Below are 17,149 nucleotides of genomic sequence, written 5' to 3'. Positions count from 1 at the left end.
GTGTAACTTCTGCGATCTGACGAGAACAGCACATTCTGCTTAGAATGGCCATCGACGTTAACTGATTTAATCCATAGTCCTATTTAATCTATTGTGAAACAAAATCTAAACGACATAATAAAAAGTCAACCGCACCACGGATTCCCAGACAGTCTCCCACACTGGTACTAGCGAGGCGTTAAGCTGTGTAACTTCTGACGAGAGCAGGCACATTCAGCTTAGAATGGCCATTGACGTTAAATGCTTTAATCCATAGTCCTATTTAATCTATTGTGAAACAAAATCTAAACGACATAATAAAAAGTCAACCGCACCACGGATTCCCAGACAGTCTCCCACACTGGTACTAGCGAGGCCTTAAGCTGTGTAACTTCTGCGTTCTGACGAGAGCAGGCACATTCAGCTTAGAATGGCCATTGACGTTAAATGCTTTAATCCATAGTCCTATTTAATCTATTGTGAAACAAAATCTAAACGACATAATAAAAAGTCAACCGCACCACGGATTCCCAGACAGTCTCCCACACTGGTACTAGCGAGGCCTTAAGCTGTGTAACTTCTGCGCTCTGACAAGAGCAGGCACATTCAGCTTAGAATGGCCATTGACATTAAATGCTTTAATCCATAGTCCTTTTTAATCGATTGTGAAACAAAATCTAAACGACATAATAAAAAGTCAACCGCACCACGGATTCCCAGACAGTCCGCCACACTGGTACTAGCGAGGCCTTAAGCTGTGTTACTTCTGCGATCTGACGAGAGCAGGCACATTCAGCTTAGAATGGCCATTGACGTTAAATGCTTTAATCCATAGTCTTTTGTAATCTATTGTGAAACAAAATCTAAACGACATAATAAAAAGTCAACCGCACCACGGATTCCCAGACAGTCTCCCACACTGGTACTAGCGAGGCGTTAAGCTGTGTAACTTCTGCAATCTAACGAGAGCAGGCACATTCAGCTTAGAATTGCCATTGACATTAAATGCTTTAATCCATAGTCCTTTTTAATCGATTGTGAAACAAAATCTAAACGACATAATAAAAAGTCAACTGCACCATGGATTCCCAGACAGTCTCCCACACTGGTACTAGCGAGGGCTTAAGCTGTGTAACTTCGGCGATCTGACGAGAGCAGGCACATTCAGCTTAGAATGGCCATTGACATTAAAAGCCTTAATCCATAGTCCTATTTAATCTATTGTGAAACAAAATCTAAACAACATAATAAAAAGTCAACCGCACCACGGATTCCCAGACAGTCTCCCACACTGGTACTAGCGAGGACTTAAGCTGTGTAACTTCTGCGATCTGACGAGAGCAGGGACATTCAGCTTAGAATGGCCATTGACATTAAATGCTTTAATCCATAGTCCTTTTTAATCGATTGTGAAACAAAATCTAAACGACATAATAAAAATTCAACCGCACCACGGATTCCCAGACAGTCTCCCACACTGGTACTAGCGAGGCCTTAAGGGGTGTAACTTCTGCGTTCTGACGAGAGCAGGCACATTCAGTTTAGAATGGCCATTGACGTTAAATGCTTTAATCCATAGTCCTATTTAATCGATTGTGAAACAAAATCTAAACGACATAATAAAAAGGCAACCGCACCACGGATTCCCAGACAGTCTCCCACACTGGTCCTAGCAAGGCCTTAAGCTGTGTAACTTCTGCGATCTGACGAGAGCAGGCACATTCAGCTTAGAATGGCCATTGACATTAAATGCTTTAATCCATAGTCCTTTTTAATCGATTGTGAAACAAAATCTAAACGACATAATAAAAATTCAACCGCACCACGGATTCCCAGACAGTCTCCCACACTGGTACTAGCGAGGCCTTAAGCTGTGTAACTTCTGCGATCTGACGAGAGCAGGCACATTCAGCTTAGAATGGCCATGGACACTAAATGCTTTAATCCATAGTCCTTTTTAATCGATTGTGAAACAAAATCTAAACGACATAATAAAAAGTCAACCGCACCATGGATTCCCAGACAGTCTCCCACACTGGTACTAGCGAGGCCTTAAGGGGTGTAACTTCTGCGTTCTGACGAGAGCAGGCACATTCAGCTTAGAATGGTCATTGACGTTAAATGCTTTAATCCATAGTCCTATTTAATCGATTGTGAAACAAAATCTAAACGACATAATAAAAAGGCAACCGCACCACGGATTCCCAGACAGTCTCCCACACTGGTACTAGCGAGGCCTTAAGCTGTGTAACTTCTGCGATCTGACGAGAGCAGGGACATTCAGCTTAGAATGGCCATTGACATTAAATGCTTTAATCCATAGTCCTTTTTAATCGATTGTGAAACAAAATCTAAACGACATAATAAAAATTCAACCGCACCACGGATTCCCAGACAGTCTCCCACACTGGTACTAGCGAGGCCTTAAGGGGTGTAACTTCTGCGTTTTGACGAGAGCAGGCACATTCAGCTTAGAATGGCCATTGACGTTAAATGCTTTAATCCATAGTCCTATTTAATAGATTGTGAAACAAAATCTAAACGACATAATAAAAAGGCAACCGCACCACGGATTCCCAGACAGTCTCCCACACTGGTACTAGCGAGGCCTTAAGCTGTGTAACTTCTGCGATCTGACGAGAGCAGCACATTCAGCTTAGAATGGCCATCGACGTTAACTGCTTTAATCCATAGTCCTATTTAATCTATTGTGAAACAAAATCTAAACGACATAATAAAAAGTCAACCGCACCACGGATTCCCAGACAGTCTCCCACACTGGTACTAGCGAGGCGTTTAGCTGTGTAACTTCTGCGATCTAACGAGAGCAGGCACATTCAGCTTAGAATGGCCATTGACGTTAAATGCTTTAATCCATAGTCCTATTTAATCTATTGTGAAACAAAATCTAAACGACATAATAAAAAGTCAACCGCACCACGGATTCCCAGACAGTCTCCCACACTGGTACTAGCGAGGCATTAAGCTGTGTAACTTCTGCAATCTAACGAGAGCAGGCACATTCAGCTTAGAATGGCCATTGACATTAAATGCTTTAATCCATAGTCCTTTTTAATCGATTGTGAAACAAAATCTAAACGACATAATAAAAAGTCAACCGCACCATGGATTCCCAGACAGTCTCCCACACTGGTACTAGCGAGGCCTTAAGGGGTGTAACTTCTGCGTTCTGACGAGAGCAGGCACATTCAGCTTAGAATGGCCATTGACGTTAAATGCTTTAATCCATAGTCCTATTTAATCGATTGTGAAACAAAATCTAAACGACATAATAAAAAGGCAACCGCACCACGGATTCCCAGACAGTCTCCCACACTGGTACTAGCGAGGCCTTAAGCTGTGTAACTTCTGCGATCTGACGAGAGCAGCACATTCAGCTTAGAATGGCCATTGACGTTAACTGCTTTAATCCATAGTCCTATTTAATCTATTGTGAAACAAAATCTAAACGACATAATAAAAAGTCAACCGCACCACGGATTCCCAGACAGTCTCCCACACTGGTACTAGCGAGGCGTTAAGCTGTGTAACTTCTGCGATCTAACGAGAGCAGGCACATTCAGCTTAGAATGGCCATTGACGTTAACTGCTTTAATCCATAGTCCTATTTAATCTATTGTGAAACAAAATCTAAACGACATAATAATAAGTCAACCGCACCACGGATTCCCAGACAGTCTCCCACACTGGTACTAGCGAGGCCTTAAGCTGTGTAACTTCTGCGTTCTGACGAGAGCAGGCACATTCAGCTTAGAATGGCCATTGACGTTAAATGCTTTAATCCATAGTCCTATTTAATCTATTGTGAAACAAAATCTAAACGACATAATAAAAAGTCAACCGCACCACGGATTCCCAGACAGTCTCCCACACTGGTACTAGCGAGGCCTTAAGCTGTGTAACTTCTGCGATCTGACGAGAGCAGGGACATTCAGCTTAGAATGGCCATAGACATTAAATGCTTTAATCCATAGTCCTATTTAATCGATTGTGAAACAAAATCTAAACGACATAATAAAAAGGCAACCGCACCACGGATTCCCAGACAGTCTCCCACACTGGTCCTAGCAAGGCCTTAAGCTGTGTAACTTCTGCGATCTGACGAGAGCAGGCACATTCAGCTTAGAATGGCCATTGACATTAAATGCTTTAATCCATAGTCCTTTTTAATCGATTGTGAAACAAAATCTAAACGACATAATAAAAATTCAACCGCACCACGGATTCCCAGACAGTCTCCCACACTGGTACTAGCGAGGCCTTAAGCTGTGTAACTTCTGCGATCTGACGAAAGCAGGAACATTCAGCTTAGAATGGCCATTGACATTAAATGCTTTAATCCATAGTCCTTTTTAATCGATTGTGAAACAAAATCTAAACGACATAATAAAATTTCAACCGCACCACGGATTCCCAGGCAGTCTCCCACACTGGTACTAGCGAGGCCTTAAGCTGTGTAACTTCTGCGTTCTGACGAGAGCAGGCACATTCAGCTTAGAATGGCCATTGACGTTAAATGCTTTAATCCATAGTCCTTTTTAATCGATTGTGAAACAAAATCTAAACGACATAATAAAAATTCAACCGCACCACGGATTCCCATACAGTCTCCCACACTGGTACTAGCGAGGCCTTAAGCTGTGTAACTTCTGCGTTCTGACGAGAGCAGGCACATTCAGCTTAGAATGGCCTTTGACGTTAAATGCTTTAATCCATAGTCCTATTTAATCTATTGTGAAACAAAATCTAAACGACATAATAAAAAGTCAACCGCACCACGGATTCCCAGACAGTCTCCCACACTGGTACTAGCGAGGCCTTAAGCTGTGTAACTTCTGCGATCTGAGGAGAGCAGGCAAATTCAGCTTAGAATGGCCATTGACATTAAATGCTTTAATCCATAGTCCTTTTTAATCGATTGTGAAACAAAATCTAAACGACATAATAAAAAGTCAACCGCACCACGGATTCCCAGACAGTCTCCCACACTGGTACTAGCGAGGCCTTAAGCTGTGTAACTTCTGCGATCTGACGAGAGCAGGTACATTCAGCTTAGAATGGCCATTGACATTAAAAGCCTTAGTCCATAGTCCTATTTAATCTATTGTGAAACAAAATCTAAACAACATAATAAAAAGTCAACCGCACCACGGATTCCCAGACAGTCTCCCACACTGGTACTACTGAGGCCTTAAGCTGTGTAACTTCTGCGATCTGACGAAAGCAGGAACATTCAGCTTAGAATGGCCATTGACATTAAATGCTCTAATCCATAGTCCTTTTTAATCGATTGTGAAACAAAATCTAAACGACATAATAAAATTTCAACCGCACCACGGATTCCCAGGCAGTCTCCCACACTGGTACTAGCGAGGCCTTAAGCTGTGTAACTTCTGCGTTCTGACGAGAGCAGGCACATTCAGCTTAGAATGGCCATTGACGTTAAATGCTTTAATCCATAGTCCTTTTTAATCGATTGTGAAACAAAATCTAAACGACATAATAAAAAGTCAACCGCACCACGGATTCCCAGACAGTCTCGCACACTGGTACTAGCGAGGCCTTAAGCTGTGTAACTTCTGCGATCCGACGAGAGCAGGCACATTCAGCTTAGAATGGCCATTGACATTAAATGCTTTAATCCATAGTCCTTTTTAAACGATTGTGAAACAAAATCTAAACGACATAATAAAAAGTCAACCGCACCACGGATTCCCAGACAGTCTCCCACACTGGTACTAGCAAGGCCTTAAGCCGTGTAACTTCTGCGATCTAACGAGAGCAGGCACATTCAGCTTAGAATGGCCATTGACATTAAATGCTTTAATCCATAGTCCTTTTTAATCGATTGTGAAACAACATCTAAACGACATAATAAAAAGACAACCGCACCACGGATTCCCAGACAGTCTCCCACACTGGTACTAGCGAGGCCTTAAGCTGTATAACTTCTGCGTTCTGACGAGAGCAGGCACATTCAGCTTAGAATGGCCATTGACGTTAAATGCTTTAATCCATAGTCCTATTTAATCTACTGTGAAACAAAATCTAAACGACATAATAAAAAGTCAACCGCACCACGGACTCCCAGACAGTCTCCCACACTGGTACTAGCGAGGCCTTAAGCTGTGTAACTTCTGCGATCTGACGAGAGCAGGCACATTCAGCTTAGAATGGCCATTGACATTAAATGCTTTAATCCATAGTCCTTTTTAATCGATTGTGAAACAAAATCTAAACGACATAATAAAAATTCAACCACACCACGGATTCCCAGACAGTCTCCCACACTGGTACTAGCGAGGCCTTAAGCTGTGTAACTTCTGCGATCTGACGAGAGCATGCACATTCAGCTTAGAATGACCATTGACGTTAAATGCTTTAATCCATAGTCCTATTTTATCGATTGTGAAACAAAATCTAAACGACATAATAAAAAGTCAACCGCACCACGGATTCCCAGACAGTCTCCCACACTGGTACTAGCGAGGCCTTAAGCTGTGTAACTTCTGCGATCTGACGAGAGCAGGCACATCCAGCTTAGAATGGCCATTGACATTAAAAGCCTTAATCCATAGTCCTATTTAATCTATTGTGAAACAAAATCTAAACAACATAATAAAAAGTCAACCGCACCACGGATTCCCAGACAGTCTCCCACACTGGTACTAGCGAGGCCTTAAGCTGTGTAACTTCTGCGATCTGACGAGAGTAGGGACATTCAGCTTAGAATGGCCATTGACCTTAAATGCTTTAATCCATAGTCCTTTTTAATCGATTGTGAAACAAAATCTAAACGACATAATAAAAATTCAACCGCACCACGGATTCCCAGACAGTCTCCCACACTGGTACTAGCGAGGCCTTATGCTGTGTAACTTCTGCGATCTGACGAGAGCAGGCACATTCAGCTTAGAATAGCCATTGACGTTAAATGCTTTAATCCATAGTCCTATTTAATCTATTGTGAAACAAAATCTAAACGACATAATAAAAAGTCAACCGCACCACGGATTCCCAGACAGTCTCCCACACTGGTACTAGCGAGGCGTTAAGCTGTGTAACTTCTGCGATCTAACGAGAGCAGGCACATTCAGCTTAGAATGGCCATTGACATTAAATGCTTTAATCCATAGTCCTTTTTAATCGATTGTGAAACAAAATCTAAACGACATAATAAAAATTCAACCGCACCACAGATTCCCAGACAGTCTCCCACACTGGTACTAGCGAGGCCTTAAGCTGTGTAACTTCTGCGTTCTGACGAGAGCAGGCACATTCAGCTTAGAATGGCCATTGACGTTAAATGCTTTAATCCATAGTCCTATTTAATCTATTGTGAAACAAAATCTAAACGACATAATAAAAAGTCAACCGCACCACGGATTCCCAGACAGTCTCCCACACTGGTACTAGCGAGGCCTTAAGCTGTGTAACTTCTGCGATCTGACGAGAGCAGGCACATTCAGCTTAGAATGGCCATTGACATTAAATGCTTTAATCCATAGTCCTTTTTAATCGATTGTGAAACAAAATCTAAACGACATAATAAAAAGTCAACCGCACCACGGATTCCCAGACAGTCTCCCGCACTGGTACTAGCGAGGCCTTAAGCTGTGTAACTTCTGCGATCTGACGAGAGCAGGCACATTCGGCTTAGAATGGCCATTGACGTTAAATGCTTTAATCCATAGTCCTTTTTAATCGATTGTGAAACAAAATCTAAATGACATAATAAAAAGTCAACCGCACCACGGATTCCCAGACAGTCTCCCACACTGGTACTAGCGAGGCGTTAAGCTGTGTAACTTCTGCGATCTAACGAGAGCAGGCACATTCAGCTTAGAATGGCCATTGACATTAAAAGCTTTAATCCATAGTCCTTTTTAATCGATTGTGAAACAAAATCTAAACGACATAATAAAAATTCAACCGCACCACGGATTCCCAGACAGTCTCCCACACTGGTACTAGCGAGGCCTTAAGCTGTGTAACTTCTGCGATCTGACGAGAGCAGGCACATTCAGCTTAGAATGGCCATTGACGTTAAATGCTTTAATCCATAGTCCTTTTTAATCGATTGTGAAACAAAATCTAAACGACATAATAAAAAGTCAACCGCACCACGGATTCCCAGACAGTCTCCCACACTGGTACTAGCGAGGCGTTAAGGGGTGTAACTTCTGCGATCTAACGAGAGCAGGCACATTCAGCTTAGAATGGCCATTGACGTTAAATGCTTTAATCCATAGTCCTATTTAATCTATTGTGAAACAAAATCTAAACGACATAATAAAAAGTCAACCGCACCACGGATTCCCAGACAGTCTCCCACACTAGTACTAGCGAGGCCTTAAGCTGTGTAACTTCTGCGTTCTGACGAGAGCAGGCACATTCAGCTTAGAATGGCCATTGACGTTAAATGCTTTAATCCATAGTCCTATTTAATCTATTGTGAAACAAAATCTAAACGACATAATAAAAAGTCAACCGCACCACGGATTCCCCGACAGTCTCCCACACTGGTACTAGCGAGGCCTTAAGCTGTGTAACTTCTGCAATCTGACGAGAGCAGGGACATTCAGCTTAGAATGGCCATTGACATTAAATGCTTTAATCCATAGTCCTTTTTAATCGATTGTGAAACAAAATCTAAACGACATAATAAAAATTCAACCGCACCACGGATTCCCAGACAGTCTCCCACACTGGTACTAGCGAGGCCTTAAGGGGTGTAACTTCTGCGTTCTGACGAGAGCAGGCACATTCAGCTTAGAATGGCCATTGACGTTAAATGCTTTAATCCATAGTCCTATTTAATCGATTGTGAAACAAAATCTAAACGACATAATAAAAATGCAACCGCACCACGGATTCCCAGACAGTCTCCCACACTGGTACTAGCGAGGCCTTAAGCTGTGTAACTTCTGCGATCTGACGAGAACAGCACATTCTGCTTAGAATGGCCATCGACGTTAACTGATTTAATCCATAGTCCTATTTAATCTATTGTGAAACAAAATCTAAACGACATAATAAAAAGTCAACCGCACCACGGATTCCCAGACAGTCTCCCACACTGGTACTAGCGAGGCGTTAAGCTGTGTAACTTCTGACGAGAGCAGGCACATTCAGCTTAGAATGGCCATTGACGTTAAATGCTTTAATCCATAGTCCTATTTAATCTATTGTGAAACAAAATCTAAACGACATAATAAAAAGTCAACCGCACCACGGATTCCCAGACAGTCTCCCACACTGGTACTAGCGAGGCCTTAAGCTGTGTAACTTCTGCGTTCTGACGAGAGCAGGCACATTCAGCTTAGAATGGCCATTGACGTTAAATGCTTTAATCCATAGTCCTATTTAATCTATTGTGAAACAAAATCTAAACGACATAATAAAAAGTCAACCGCACCACGGATTCCCAGACAGTCTCCCACACTGGTACTAGCGAGGCCTTAAGCTGTGTAACTTCTGCGCTCTGACAAGAGCAGGCACATTCAGCTTAGAATGGCCATTGACATTAAATGCTTTAATCCATAGTCCTTTTTAATCGATTGTGAAACAAAATCTAAACGACATAATAAAAAGTCAACCGCACCACGGATTCCCAGACAGTCCGCCACACTGGTACTAGCGAGGCCTTAAGCTGTGTTACTTCTGCGATCTGACGAGAGCAGGCACATTCAGCTTAGAATGGCCATTGACGTTAAATGCTTTAATCCATAGTCTTTTGTAATCTATTGTGAAACAAAATCTAAACGACATAATAAAAAGTCAACCGCACCACGGATTCCCAGACAGTCTCCCACACTGGTACTAGCGAGGCGTTAAGCTGTGTAACTTCTGCAATCTAACGAGAGCAGGCACATTCAGCTTAGAATGGCCATTGACATTAAATGCTTTAATCCATAGTCCTTTTTAATCGATTGTGAAACAAAATCTAAACGACATAATAAAAAGTCAACTGCACCATGGATTCCCAGACAGTCTCCCACACTGGTACTAGCGAGGGCTTAAGCTGTGTAACTTCGGCGATCTGACGAGAGCAGGCACATTCAGCTTAGAATGGCCATTGACATTAAAAGCCTTAATCCATAGTCCTATTTAATCTATTGTGAAACAAAATCTAAACAACATAATAAAAAGTCAACCGCACCACGGATTCCCAGACAGTCTCCCACACTGGTACTAGCGAGGACTTAAGCTGTGTAACTTCTGCGATCTGACGAGAGCAGGGACATTCAGCTTAGAATGGCCATTGACATTAAATGCTTTAATCCATAGTCCTTTTTAATCGATTGTGAAACAAAATCTAAACGACATAATAAAAATTCAACCGCACCACGGATTCCCAGACAGTCTCCCACACTGGTACTAGCGAGGCCTTAAGGGGTGTAACTTCTGCGTTCTGACGAGAGCAGGCACATTCAGTTTAGAATGGCCATTGACGTTAAATGCTTTAATCCATAGTCCTATTTAATCGATTGTGAAACAAAATCTAAACGACATAATAAAAAGGCAACCGCACCACGTATTCCCAGACAGTCTCCCACACTGGTCCTAGCAAGGCCTTAAGCTGTGTAACTTCTGCGATCTGACGAGAGCAGGCACATTCAGCTTAGAATGGCCATTGACATTAAATGCTTTAATCCATAGTCCTTTTTAATCGATTGTGAAACAAAATCTAAACGACATAATAAAAATTCAACCGCACCACGGATTCCCAGACAGTCTCCCACACTGGTACTAGCGAGGCCTTAAGCTGTGTAACTTCTGCGATCTGACGAGAGCAGGCACATTCAGCTTAGAATGGCCATGGACACTAAATGCTTTAATCCATAGTCCTTTTTAATCGATTGTGAAACAAAATCTAAACGACATAATAAAAAGTCAACCGCACCATGGATTCCCAGACAGTCTCCCACACTGGTACTAGCGAGGCCTTAAGGGGTGTAACTTCTGCGTTCTGACGAGAGCAGGCACATTCAGCTTAGAATGGTCATTGACGTTAAATGCTTTAATCCATAGTCCTATTTAATCGATTGTGAAACAAAATCTAAACGACATAATAAAAAGGCAACCGCACCACGGATTCCCAGACAGTCTCCCACACTGGTACTAGCGAGGCCTTAAGCTGTGTAACTTCTGCGATCTGACGAGAGCAGGGACATTCAGCTTAGAATGGCCATTGACGTTAAATGCTTTAATCCATAGTCCTTTTTAATCGATTGTGAAACAAAATCTAAACGACATAATAAAAATTCAACCGCACCACGGATTCCCAGACAGTCTCCCACACTGGTACTAGCGAGGCCTTAAGGGGTGTAACTTCTGCGTTTTGACGAGAGCAGGCACATTCAGCTTAGAATGGCCATTGACGTTAAATGCTTTAATCCATAGTCCTATTTAATCGATTGTGAAACAAAATCTAAACGACATAATAAAAAGGCAACCGCACCACGGATTCCCAGACAGTCTCCCACACTGGTACTAGCGAGGCCTTAAGCTGTGTAACTTCTGCGATCTGACGAGAGCAGCACATTCAGCTTAGAATGGCCATCGACGTTAACTGCTTTAATCCATAGTCCTATTTAATCTATTGTGAAACAAAATCTAAACGACATAATAAAAAGTCAACCGCACCACGGATTCCCAGACAGTCTCCCACACTGGTACTAGCGAGGCGTTAAGCTGTGTAACTTCTGCGATCTAACGAGAGCAGGCACATTCAGCTTAGAATGGCCATTGACGTTAAATGCTTTAATCCATAGTCCTATTTAATCTATTGTGAAACAAAATCTAAACGACATAATAAAAAGTCAACCGCACCACGGATTCCCAGACAGTCTCCCACACTGGTACTAGCGAGGCATTAAGCTGTGTAACTTCTGCAATCTAACGAGAGCAGGCACATTCAGCTTAGAATGGCCATTGACATTAAATGCTTTAATCCATAGTCCTTTTTAATCGATTGTGAAACAAAATCTAAACGACATAATAAAAAGTCAACCGCACCATGGATTCCCAGACAGTCTCCCACACTGGTACTAGCGAGGCCTTAAGGGGTGTAACTTCTGCGTTCTGACGAGAGCAGGCACATTCAGCTTAGAATGGCCATTGACGTTAAATGCTTTAATCCATAGTCCTATTTAATCGATTGTGAAACAAAATCTAAACGACATAATAAAAAGGCAACCGCACCACGGATTCCCAGACAGTCTCCCACACTGGTACTAGCGAGGCCTTAAGCTGTGTAACTTCTGCGATCTGACGAGAGCAGCACATTCAGCTTAGAATGGCCATTGACGTTAACTGCTTTAATCCATAGTCCTATTTAATCTATTGTGAAACAAAATCTAAACGACATAATAAAAAGTCAACCGCACCACGGATTCCCAGACAGTCTCCCACACTGGTACTAGCGAGGCGTTAAGCTGTGTAACTTCTGCGATCTAACGAGAGCAGGCACATTCAGCTTAGAATGGCCATTGACGTTAACTGCTTTAATCCATAGTCCTATTTAATCTATTGTGAAACAAAATCTAAACGACATAATAATAAGTCAACAGCACCACGGATTCCCAGACAGTCTCCCACACTGGTCCTAGCAAGGCCTTAAGCTGTGTAACTTCTGCGTTCTGACGAGAGCAGGCACATTCAGCTTAGAATGGCCATTGACATTAAATGCTTTAATCCATAGTCCTTTTTAATCGATTGTGAAACAAAATCTAAACGACATAATAAAAATTCAACCGCACCACGGATTCCCAGACAGTCTCCCACACTGGTACTAGCGAGGCCTTAAGCTGTGTAACTTCTGCGATCTGACGAAAGCAGGAACATTCAGCTTAGAATGGCCATTGACATTAAATGCTTTAATCCATAGTCCTTTTTAATCGATTGTGAAACAAAATCTAAACGACATAATAAAATTTCAACCGCACCACGGATTCCCAGGCAGTCTCCCACACTGGTACTAGCGAGGCCTTAAGCTGTGTAACTTCTGCGTTCTGACGAGAGCAGGCACATTCAGCTTAGAATGGCCATTGACGTTAAATGCTTTAATCCATAGTCCTTTTTAATCGATTGTGAAACAAAATCTAAACGACATAATAAAAATTCAACCGCACCACGGATTCCCATACAGTCTCCCACACTGGTACTAGCGAGGCCTTAAGCTGTGTAACTTCTGCGTTCTGACGAGAGCAGGCACATTCAGCTTAGAATGGCCTTTGACGTTAAATGCTTTAATCCATAGTCCTATTTAATCTATTGTGAAACAAAATCTAAACGACATAATAAAAAGTCAACCGCACCACGGATTCCCAGACAGTCTCCCACACTGGTACTAGCGAGGCCTTAAGCTGTGTAACTTCTGCGATCTGAGGAGAGCAGGCAAATTCAGCTTAGAATGGCCATTGACATTAAATGCTTTAATCCATAGTCCTTTTTAATCGATTGTGAAACAAAATCTAAACGACATAATAAAAAGTCAACCGCACCACGGATTCCCAGACAGTCTCCCACACTGGTACTAGCGAGGCCTTAAGCTGTGTAACTTCTGCGATCTGACGAGAGCAGGTACATTCAGCTTAGAATGGCCATTGACATTAAAAGCCTTAGTCCATAGTCCTATTTAATCTATTGTGAAACAAAATCTAAACAACATAATAAAAAGTCAACCGCACCACGGATTCCCAGACAGTCTCCCACACTGGTACTACTGAGGCCTTAAGCTGTGTAACTTCTGCGATCTGACGAAAGCAGGAACATTCAGCTTAGAATGGCCATTGACATTAAATGCTCTAATCCATAGTCCTTTTTAATCGATTGTGAAACAAAATCTAAACGACATAATAAAATTTCAACCGCACCACGGATTCCCAGGCAGTCTCCCACACTGGTACTAGCGAGGCCTTAAGCTGTGTAACTTCTGCGTTCTGACGAGAGCAGGCACATTCAGCTTAGAATGGCCATTGACGTTAAATGCTTTAATCCATAGTCCTTTTTAATCGATTGTGAAACAAAATCTAAACGACATAATAAAAAGTCAACCGCACCACGGATTCCCAGACAGTCTCGCACACTGGTACTAGCGAGGCCTTAAGCTGTGTAACTTCTGCGATCCGACGAGAGCAGGCACATTCAGCTTAGAATGGCCATTGACATTAAATGCTTTAATCCATAGTCCTTTTTAAACGATTGTGAAACAAAATCTAAACGACATAATAAAAAGTCAACCGCACCACGGATTCCCAGACAGTCTCCCACACTGGTACTAGCAAGGCCTTAAGCCGTGTAACTTCTGCGATCTAACGAGAGCAGGCACATTCAGCTTAGAATGGCCATTGACATTAAATGCTTTAATCCATAGTCCTTTTTAATCGATTGTGAAACAACATCTAAACGACATAATAAAAAGACAACCGCACCACGGATTCCCAGACAGTCTCCCACACTGGTACTAGCGAGGCCTTAAGCTGTATAACTTCTGCGATCTGACGAAAGCAGGAACATTCAGCTTAGAATGGCCATTGACATTAAATGCTCTAATCCATAGTCCTTTTTAATCGATTGTGAAACAAAATCTAAACGACATAATAAAATTTCAACCGCACCACGGATTCCCAGGCAGTCTCCCACACTGGTACTAGCGAGGCCTTAAGCTGTGTAACTTCTGCGTTCTGACGAGAGCAGGCACATTCAGCTTAGAATGGCCATTGACGTTAAATGCTTTAATCCATAGTCCTTTTTAATCGATTGTGAAACAAAATCTAAACGACATAATAAAAAGTCAACCGCACCACGGATTCCCAGACAGTCTCGCACACTGGTACTAGCGAGGCCTTAAGCTGTGTAACTTCTGCGATCCGACGAGAGCAGGCACATTCAGCTTAGAATGGCCATTGACATTAAATGCTTTAATCCATAGTCCTTTTTAAACGATTGTGAAACAAAATCTAAACGACATAATAAAAAGTCAACCGCACCACGGATTCCCAGACAGTCTCCCACACTGGTACTAGCAAGGCCTTAAGCCGTGTAACTTCTGCGATCTAACGAGAGCAGGCACATTCAGCTTAGAATGGCCATTGACATTAAATGCTTTAATCCATAGTCCTTTTTAATCGATTGTGAAACAACATCTAAACGACATAATAAAAAGACAACCGCACCACGGATTCCCAGACAGTCTCCCACACTGGTACTAGCGAGGCCTTAAGCTGTATAACTTCTGCGTTCTGACGAGAGCAGGCACATTCAGCTTAGAATGGCCATTGACGTTAAATGCTTTAATCCATAGTCCTATTTTATCGATTGTGAAACAAAATCTAAACGACATAATAAAAAGTCAACCGCACCACGGATTCCCAGACAGTCTCCCACACTGGTACTAGCGAGGCCTTAAGCTGTGTAACTTCTGCGATCTGACGAGAGCAGGCACATCCAGCTTAGAATGGCCATTGACATTAAAAGCCTTAATCCATAGTCCTATTTAATCTATTGTGAAACAAAATCTAAACAACATAATAAAAAGTCAACCGCACCACGGATTCCCAGACAGTCTCCCACACTGGTACTAGCGAGGCCTTAAGCTGTGTAACTTCTGCGATCTGACGAGAGTAGGGACATTCAGCTTAGAATGGCCATTGACCTTAAATGCTTTAATCCATAGTCCTTTTTAATCGATTGTGAAACAAAATCTAAACGACATAATAAAAATTCAACCGCACCACGGATTCCCAGACAGTCTCCCACACTGGTACTAGCGAGGCCTTATGCTGTGTAACTTCTGCGATCTGACGAGAGCAGGCACATTCAGCTTAGAATAGCCATTGACGTTAAATGCTTTAATCCATAGTCCTATTTAATCTATTGTGAAACAAAATCTAAACGACATAATAAAAAGTCAACCGCACCACGGATTCCCAGACAGTCTCCCACACTGGTACTAGCGAGGCGTTAAGCTGTGTAACTTCTGCGATCTAACGAGAGCAGGCACATTCAGCTTAGAATGGCCATTGACATTAAATGCTTTAATCCATAGTCCTTTTTAATCGATTGTGAAACAAAATCTAAACGACATAATAAAAATTCAACCGCACCACAGATTCCCAGACAGTCTCCCACACTGGTACTAGCGAGGCCTTAAGCTGTGTAACTTCTGCGTTCTGACGAGAGCAGGCACATTCAGCTTAGAATGGCCATTGACGTTAAATGCTTTAATCCATAGTCCTATTTAATCTATTGTGAAACAAAATCTAAACGACATAATAAAAAGTCAACCGCACCACGGATTCCCAGACAGTCTCCCACACTGGTACTAGCGAGGCCTTAAGCTGTGTAACTTCTGCGATCTGACGAGAGCAGGCACATTCAGCTTAGAATGGCCATTGACATTAAATGCTTTAATCCATAGTCCTTTTTAATCGATTGTGAAACAAAATCTAAACGACATAATAAAAAGTCAACCGCACCACGGATTCCCAGACAGTCTCCCGCACTGGTACTAGCGAGGCCTTAAGCTGTGTAACTTCTGCGATCTGACGAGAGCAGGCACATTCGGCTTAGAATGGCCATTGACGTTAAATGCTTTAATCCATAGTCCTTTTTAATCGATTGTGAAACAAAATCTAAATGACATAATAAAAAGTCAACCGCACCACGGATTCCCAGACAGTCTCCCACACTGGTACTAGCGAGGCGTTAAGCTGTGTAACTTCTGCGATCTAACGAGAGCAGGCACATTCAGCTTAGAATGGCCATTGACATTAAAAGCTTTAATCCATAGTCCTTTTTAATCGATTGTGAAACAAAATCTAAACGACATAATAAAAATTCAACCGCACCACGGATTCCCAGACAGTCTCCCACACTGGTACTAGCGAGGCCTTAAGCTGTGTAACTTCTGCGATCTGACGAGAGCAGGCACATTCAGCTTAGAATGGCCATTGACGTTAAATGCTTTAATCCATAGTCCTTTTTAATCGATTGTGAAACAAAATCTAAACGACATAATAAAAAGTCAACCGCACCACGGATTCCCAGACAGTCTCCCACACTGGTACTAGCGAGGCGTTAAGGGGTGTAACTTCTGCGATCTAACGAGAGCAGGCACATTCAGCTTAGAATGGCCATTGAC

The 17,149-nt window shown here is 42.3% G+C and overlaps 76 pseudogenes; all 76 read right to left on the bottom strand.

Moving 5' to 3' along the window:
- Nucleotides 1-302: 302 nt before the first annotated feature.
- On the bottom strand, nt 303-421 carry LOC142721451 (5S ribosomal RNA; annotated as a pseudogene).
- Nucleotides 422-488: 67 nt separating this feature from the next.
- Nucleotides 489-607, bottom strand: LOC142721521 (5S ribosomal RNA; annotated as a pseudogene).
- Nucleotides 608-674: 67 nt separating this feature from the next.
- On the bottom strand, nt 675-793 carry LOC142721565 (5S ribosomal RNA; annotated as a pseudogene).
- Nucleotides 794-1,232: 439 nt separating this feature from the next.
- Nucleotides 1,233-1,351, bottom strand: LOC142721504 (5S ribosomal RNA; annotated as a pseudogene).
- Nucleotides 1,352-1,790: 439 nt separating this feature from the next.
- On the bottom strand, nt 1,791-1,909 carry LOC142721560 (5S ribosomal RNA; annotated as a pseudogene).
- Nucleotides 1,910-2,162: 253 nt separating this feature from the next.
- LOC142721436 (5S ribosomal RNA) lies at nt 2,163-2,281 on the bottom strand (annotated as a pseudogene).
- Nucleotides 2,282-2,534: 253 nt separating this feature from the next.
- On the bottom strand, nt 2,535-2,652 carry LOC142721696 (5S ribosomal RNA; annotated as a pseudogene).
- Nucleotides 2,653-2,719: 67 nt separating this feature from the next.
- Nucleotides 2,720-2,838, bottom strand: LOC142721636 (5S ribosomal RNA; annotated as a pseudogene).
- Nucleotides 2,839-2,905: 67 nt separating this feature from the next.
- On the bottom strand, nt 2,906-3,024 carry LOC142721668 (5S ribosomal RNA; annotated as a pseudogene).
- Nucleotides 3,025-3,091: 67 nt separating this feature from the next.
- On the bottom strand, nt 3,092-3,210 carry LOC142721680 (5S ribosomal RNA; annotated as a pseudogene).
- Nucleotides 3,211-3,277: 67 nt separating this feature from the next.
- LOC142721662 (5S ribosomal RNA) lies at nt 3,278-3,395 on the bottom strand (annotated as a pseudogene).
- Nucleotides 3,396-3,462: 67 nt separating this feature from the next.
- On the bottom strand, nt 3,463-3,581 carry LOC142721588 (5S ribosomal RNA; annotated as a pseudogene).
- A 67-nt stretch (nt 3,582-3,648) lies between these two features.
- On the bottom strand, nt 3,649-3,767 carry LOC142721439 (5S ribosomal RNA; annotated as a pseudogene).
- A 67-nt stretch (nt 3,768-3,834) lies between these two features.
- Nucleotides 3,835-3,953, bottom strand: LOC142721418 (5S ribosomal RNA; annotated as a pseudogene).
- Nucleotides 3,954-4,206: 253 nt separating this feature from the next.
- LOC142721552 (5S ribosomal RNA) lies at nt 4,207-4,325 on the bottom strand (annotated as a pseudogene).
- Nucleotides 4,326-4,392: 67 nt separating this feature from the next.
- On the bottom strand, nt 4,393-4,511 carry LOC142721385 (5S ribosomal RNA; annotated as a pseudogene).
- A 67-nt stretch (nt 4,512-4,578) lies between these two features.
- Nucleotides 4,579-4,697, bottom strand: LOC142721567 (5S ribosomal RNA; annotated as a pseudogene).
- A 67-nt stretch (nt 4,698-4,764) lies between these two features.
- LOC142721480 (5S ribosomal RNA) lies at nt 4,765-4,883 on the bottom strand (annotated as a pseudogene).
- Nucleotides 4,884-4,950: 67 nt separating this feature from the next.
- LOC142721700 (5S ribosomal RNA) lies at nt 4,951-5,069 on the bottom strand (annotated as a pseudogene).
- Nucleotides 5,070-5,136: 67 nt separating this feature from the next.
- LOC142721393 (5S ribosomal RNA) lies at nt 5,137-5,255 on the bottom strand (annotated as a pseudogene).
- A 67-nt stretch (nt 5,256-5,322) lies between these two features.
- LOC142721384 (5S ribosomal RNA) lies at nt 5,323-5,441 on the bottom strand (annotated as a pseudogene).
- Nucleotides 5,442-5,508: 67 nt separating this feature from the next.
- LOC142721625 (5S ribosomal RNA) lies at nt 5,509-5,627 on the bottom strand (annotated as a pseudogene).
- A 67-nt stretch (nt 5,628-5,694) lies between these two features.
- Nucleotides 5,695-5,813, bottom strand: LOC142721469 (5S ribosomal RNA; annotated as a pseudogene).
- A 67-nt stretch (nt 5,814-5,880) lies between these two features.
- LOC142721347 (5S ribosomal RNA) lies at nt 5,881-5,999 on the bottom strand (annotated as a pseudogene).
- A 67-nt stretch (nt 6,000-6,066) lies between these two features.
- Nucleotides 6,067-6,185, bottom strand: LOC142721372 (5S ribosomal RNA; annotated as a pseudogene).
- A 67-nt stretch (nt 6,186-6,252) lies between these two features.
- LOC142721692 (5S ribosomal RNA) lies at nt 6,253-6,371 on the bottom strand (annotated as a pseudogene).
- A 67-nt stretch (nt 6,372-6,438) lies between these two features.
- On the bottom strand, nt 6,439-6,557 carry LOC142721792 (5S ribosomal RNA; annotated as a pseudogene).
- A 67-nt stretch (nt 6,558-6,624) lies between these two features.
- Nucleotides 6,625-6,743, bottom strand: LOC142721548 (5S ribosomal RNA; annotated as a pseudogene).
- Nucleotides 6,744-6,810: 67 nt separating this feature from the next.
- Nucleotides 6,811-6,929, bottom strand: LOC142721648 (5S ribosomal RNA; annotated as a pseudogene).
- Nucleotides 6,930-6,996: 67 nt separating this feature from the next.
- On the bottom strand, nt 6,997-7,115 carry LOC142721585 (5S ribosomal RNA; annotated as a pseudogene).
- Nucleotides 7,116-7,182: 67 nt separating this feature from the next.
- Nucleotides 7,183-7,301, bottom strand: LOC142721453 (5S ribosomal RNA; annotated as a pseudogene).
- Nucleotides 7,302-7,368: 67 nt separating this feature from the next.
- Nucleotides 7,369-7,487, bottom strand: LOC142721525 (5S ribosomal RNA; annotated as a pseudogene).
- Nucleotides 7,488-7,554: 67 nt separating this feature from the next.
- On the bottom strand, nt 7,555-7,673 carry LOC142721533 (5S ribosomal RNA; annotated as a pseudogene).
- Nucleotides 7,674-7,740: 67 nt separating this feature from the next.
- On the bottom strand, nt 7,741-7,859 carry LOC142721584 (5S ribosomal RNA; annotated as a pseudogene).
- A 67-nt stretch (nt 7,860-7,926) lies between these two features.
- Nucleotides 7,927-8,045, bottom strand: LOC142721426 (5S ribosomal RNA; annotated as a pseudogene).
- A 253-nt stretch (nt 8,046-8,298) lies between these two features.
- Nucleotides 8,299-8,417, bottom strand: LOC142721458 (5S ribosomal RNA; annotated as a pseudogene).
- Nucleotides 8,418-8,484: 67 nt separating this feature from the next.
- LOC142721606 (5S ribosomal RNA) lies at nt 8,485-8,603 on the bottom strand (annotated as a pseudogene).
- A 67-nt stretch (nt 8,604-8,670) lies between these two features.
- On the bottom strand, nt 8,671-8,789 carry LOC142721655 (5S ribosomal RNA; annotated as a pseudogene).
- A 431-nt stretch (nt 8,790-9,220) lies between these two features.
- LOC142721427 (5S ribosomal RNA) lies at nt 9,221-9,339 on the bottom strand (annotated as a pseudogene).
- Nucleotides 9,340-9,406: 67 nt separating this feature from the next.
- LOC142721519 (5S ribosomal RNA) lies at nt 9,407-9,525 on the bottom strand (annotated as a pseudogene).
- Nucleotides 9,526-9,592: 67 nt separating this feature from the next.
- Nucleotides 9,593-9,711, bottom strand: LOC142721563 (5S ribosomal RNA; annotated as a pseudogene).
- A 67-nt stretch (nt 9,712-9,778) lies between these two features.
- Nucleotides 9,779-9,897, bottom strand: LOC142721690 (5S ribosomal RNA; annotated as a pseudogene).
- Nucleotides 9,898-10,150: 253 nt separating this feature from the next.
- On the bottom strand, nt 10,151-10,269 carry LOC142721503 (5S ribosomal RNA; annotated as a pseudogene).
- Nucleotides 10,270-10,522: 253 nt separating this feature from the next.
- Nucleotides 10,523-10,641, bottom strand: LOC142721682 (5S ribosomal RNA; annotated as a pseudogene).
- A 67-nt stretch (nt 10,642-10,708) lies between these two features.
- LOC142721559 (5S ribosomal RNA) lies at nt 10,709-10,827 on the bottom strand (annotated as a pseudogene).
- Nucleotides 10,828-11,080: 253 nt separating this feature from the next.
- On the bottom strand, nt 11,081-11,199 carry LOC142721435 (5S ribosomal RNA; annotated as a pseudogene).
- Nucleotides 11,200-11,452: 253 nt separating this feature from the next.
- On the bottom strand, nt 11,453-11,570 carry LOC142721695 (5S ribosomal RNA; annotated as a pseudogene).
- Nucleotides 11,571-11,637: 67 nt separating this feature from the next.
- LOC142721583 (5S ribosomal RNA) lies at nt 11,638-11,756 on the bottom strand (annotated as a pseudogene).
- Nucleotides 11,757-11,823: 67 nt separating this feature from the next.
- LOC142721667 (5S ribosomal RNA) lies at nt 11,824-11,942 on the bottom strand (annotated as a pseudogene).
- Nucleotides 11,943-12,009: 67 nt separating this feature from the next.
- LOC142721679 (5S ribosomal RNA) lies at nt 12,010-12,128 on the bottom strand (annotated as a pseudogene).
- A 67-nt stretch (nt 12,129-12,195) lies between these two features.
- On the bottom strand, nt 12,196-12,313 carry LOC142721660 (5S ribosomal RNA; annotated as a pseudogene).
- Nucleotides 12,314-12,380: 67 nt separating this feature from the next.
- LOC142721582 (5S ribosomal RNA) lies at nt 12,381-12,499 on the bottom strand (annotated as a pseudogene).
- A 67-nt stretch (nt 12,500-12,566) lies between these two features.
- Nucleotides 12,567-12,685, bottom strand: LOC142721431 (5S ribosomal RNA; annotated as a pseudogene).
- Nucleotides 12,686-12,752: 67 nt separating this feature from the next.
- LOC142721551 (5S ribosomal RNA) lies at nt 12,753-12,871 on the bottom strand (annotated as a pseudogene).
- A 67-nt stretch (nt 12,872-12,938) lies between these two features.
- Nucleotides 12,939-13,057, bottom strand: LOC142721383 (5S ribosomal RNA; annotated as a pseudogene).
- Nucleotides 13,058-13,124: 67 nt separating this feature from the next.
- Nucleotides 13,125-13,243, bottom strand: LOC142721566 (5S ribosomal RNA; annotated as a pseudogene).
- Nucleotides 13,244-13,310: 67 nt separating this feature from the next.
- LOC142721479 (5S ribosomal RNA) lies at nt 13,311-13,429 on the bottom strand (annotated as a pseudogene).
- Nucleotides 13,430-13,496: 67 nt separating this feature from the next.
- LOC142721580 (5S ribosomal RNA) lies at nt 13,497-13,615 on the bottom strand (annotated as a pseudogene).
- A 67-nt stretch (nt 13,616-13,682) lies between these two features.
- On the bottom strand, nt 13,683-13,801 carry LOC142721392 (5S ribosomal RNA; annotated as a pseudogene).
- Nucleotides 13,802-13,868: 67 nt separating this feature from the next.
- LOC142721382 (5S ribosomal RNA) lies at nt 13,869-13,987 on the bottom strand (annotated as a pseudogene).
- A 67-nt stretch (nt 13,988-14,054) lies between these two features.
- LOC142721624 (5S ribosomal RNA) lies at nt 14,055-14,173 on the bottom strand (annotated as a pseudogene).
- A 67-nt stretch (nt 14,174-14,240) lies between these two features.
- On the bottom strand, nt 14,241-14,359 carry LOC142721468 (5S ribosomal RNA; annotated as a pseudogene).
- Nucleotides 14,360-14,426: 67 nt separating this feature from the next.
- LOC142721505 (5S ribosomal RNA) lies at nt 14,427-14,545 on the bottom strand (annotated as a pseudogene).
- Nucleotides 14,546-14,612: 67 nt separating this feature from the next.
- LOC142721381 (5S ribosomal RNA) lies at nt 14,613-14,731 on the bottom strand (annotated as a pseudogene).
- A 67-nt stretch (nt 14,732-14,798) lies between these two features.
- On the bottom strand, nt 14,799-14,917 carry LOC142721622 (5S ribosomal RNA; annotated as a pseudogene).
- A 67-nt stretch (nt 14,918-14,984) lies between these two features.
- LOC142721467 (5S ribosomal RNA) lies at nt 14,985-15,103 on the bottom strand (annotated as a pseudogene).
- Nucleotides 15,104-15,170: 67 nt separating this feature from the next.
- On the bottom strand, nt 15,171-15,289 carry LOC142721346 (5S ribosomal RNA; annotated as a pseudogene).
- A 67-nt stretch (nt 15,290-15,356) lies between these two features.
- LOC142721780 (5S ribosomal RNA) lies at nt 15,357-15,475 on the bottom strand (annotated as a pseudogene).
- A 67-nt stretch (nt 15,476-15,542) lies between these two features.
- On the bottom strand, nt 15,543-15,661 carry LOC142721547 (5S ribosomal RNA; annotated as a pseudogene).
- Nucleotides 15,662-15,728: 67 nt separating this feature from the next.
- LOC142721647 (5S ribosomal RNA) lies at nt 15,729-15,847 on the bottom strand (annotated as a pseudogene).
- A 67-nt stretch (nt 15,848-15,914) lies between these two features.
- Nucleotides 15,915-16,033, bottom strand: LOC142721581 (5S ribosomal RNA; annotated as a pseudogene).
- A 67-nt stretch (nt 16,034-16,100) lies between these two features.
- LOC142721452 (5S ribosomal RNA) lies at nt 16,101-16,219 on the bottom strand (annotated as a pseudogene).
- Nucleotides 16,220-16,286: 67 nt separating this feature from the next.
- On the bottom strand, nt 16,287-16,405 carry LOC142721513 (5S ribosomal RNA; annotated as a pseudogene).
- A 67-nt stretch (nt 16,406-16,472) lies between these two features.
- Nucleotides 16,473-16,591, bottom strand: LOC142721532 (5S ribosomal RNA; annotated as a pseudogene).
- Nucleotides 16,592-16,658: 67 nt separating this feature from the next.
- Nucleotides 16,659-16,777, bottom strand: LOC142721579 (5S ribosomal RNA; annotated as a pseudogene).
- A 67-nt stretch (nt 16,778-16,844) lies between these two features.
- Nucleotides 16,845-16,963, bottom strand: LOC142721425 (5S ribosomal RNA; annotated as a pseudogene).
- Nucleotides 16,964-17,149: the final 186 nt, after the last annotated feature.

The sequence above is a fragment of the Rhinoderma darwinii genome, unplaced genomic scaffold (genome assembly GCF_050947455.1).
Source record: "Rhinoderma darwinii isolate aRhiDar2 unplaced genomic scaffold, aRhiDar2.hap1 Scaffold_518, whole genome shotgun sequence".
Lineage (NCBI taxonomy): Eukaryota > Metazoa > Chordata > Amphibia > Anura > Rhinodermatidae > Rhinoderma > Rhinoderma darwinii.
The sequence above is the reverse complement of the archived record's forward strand: the minus strand, read 5'-3'. Positions and strand labels throughout refer to the sequence as shown.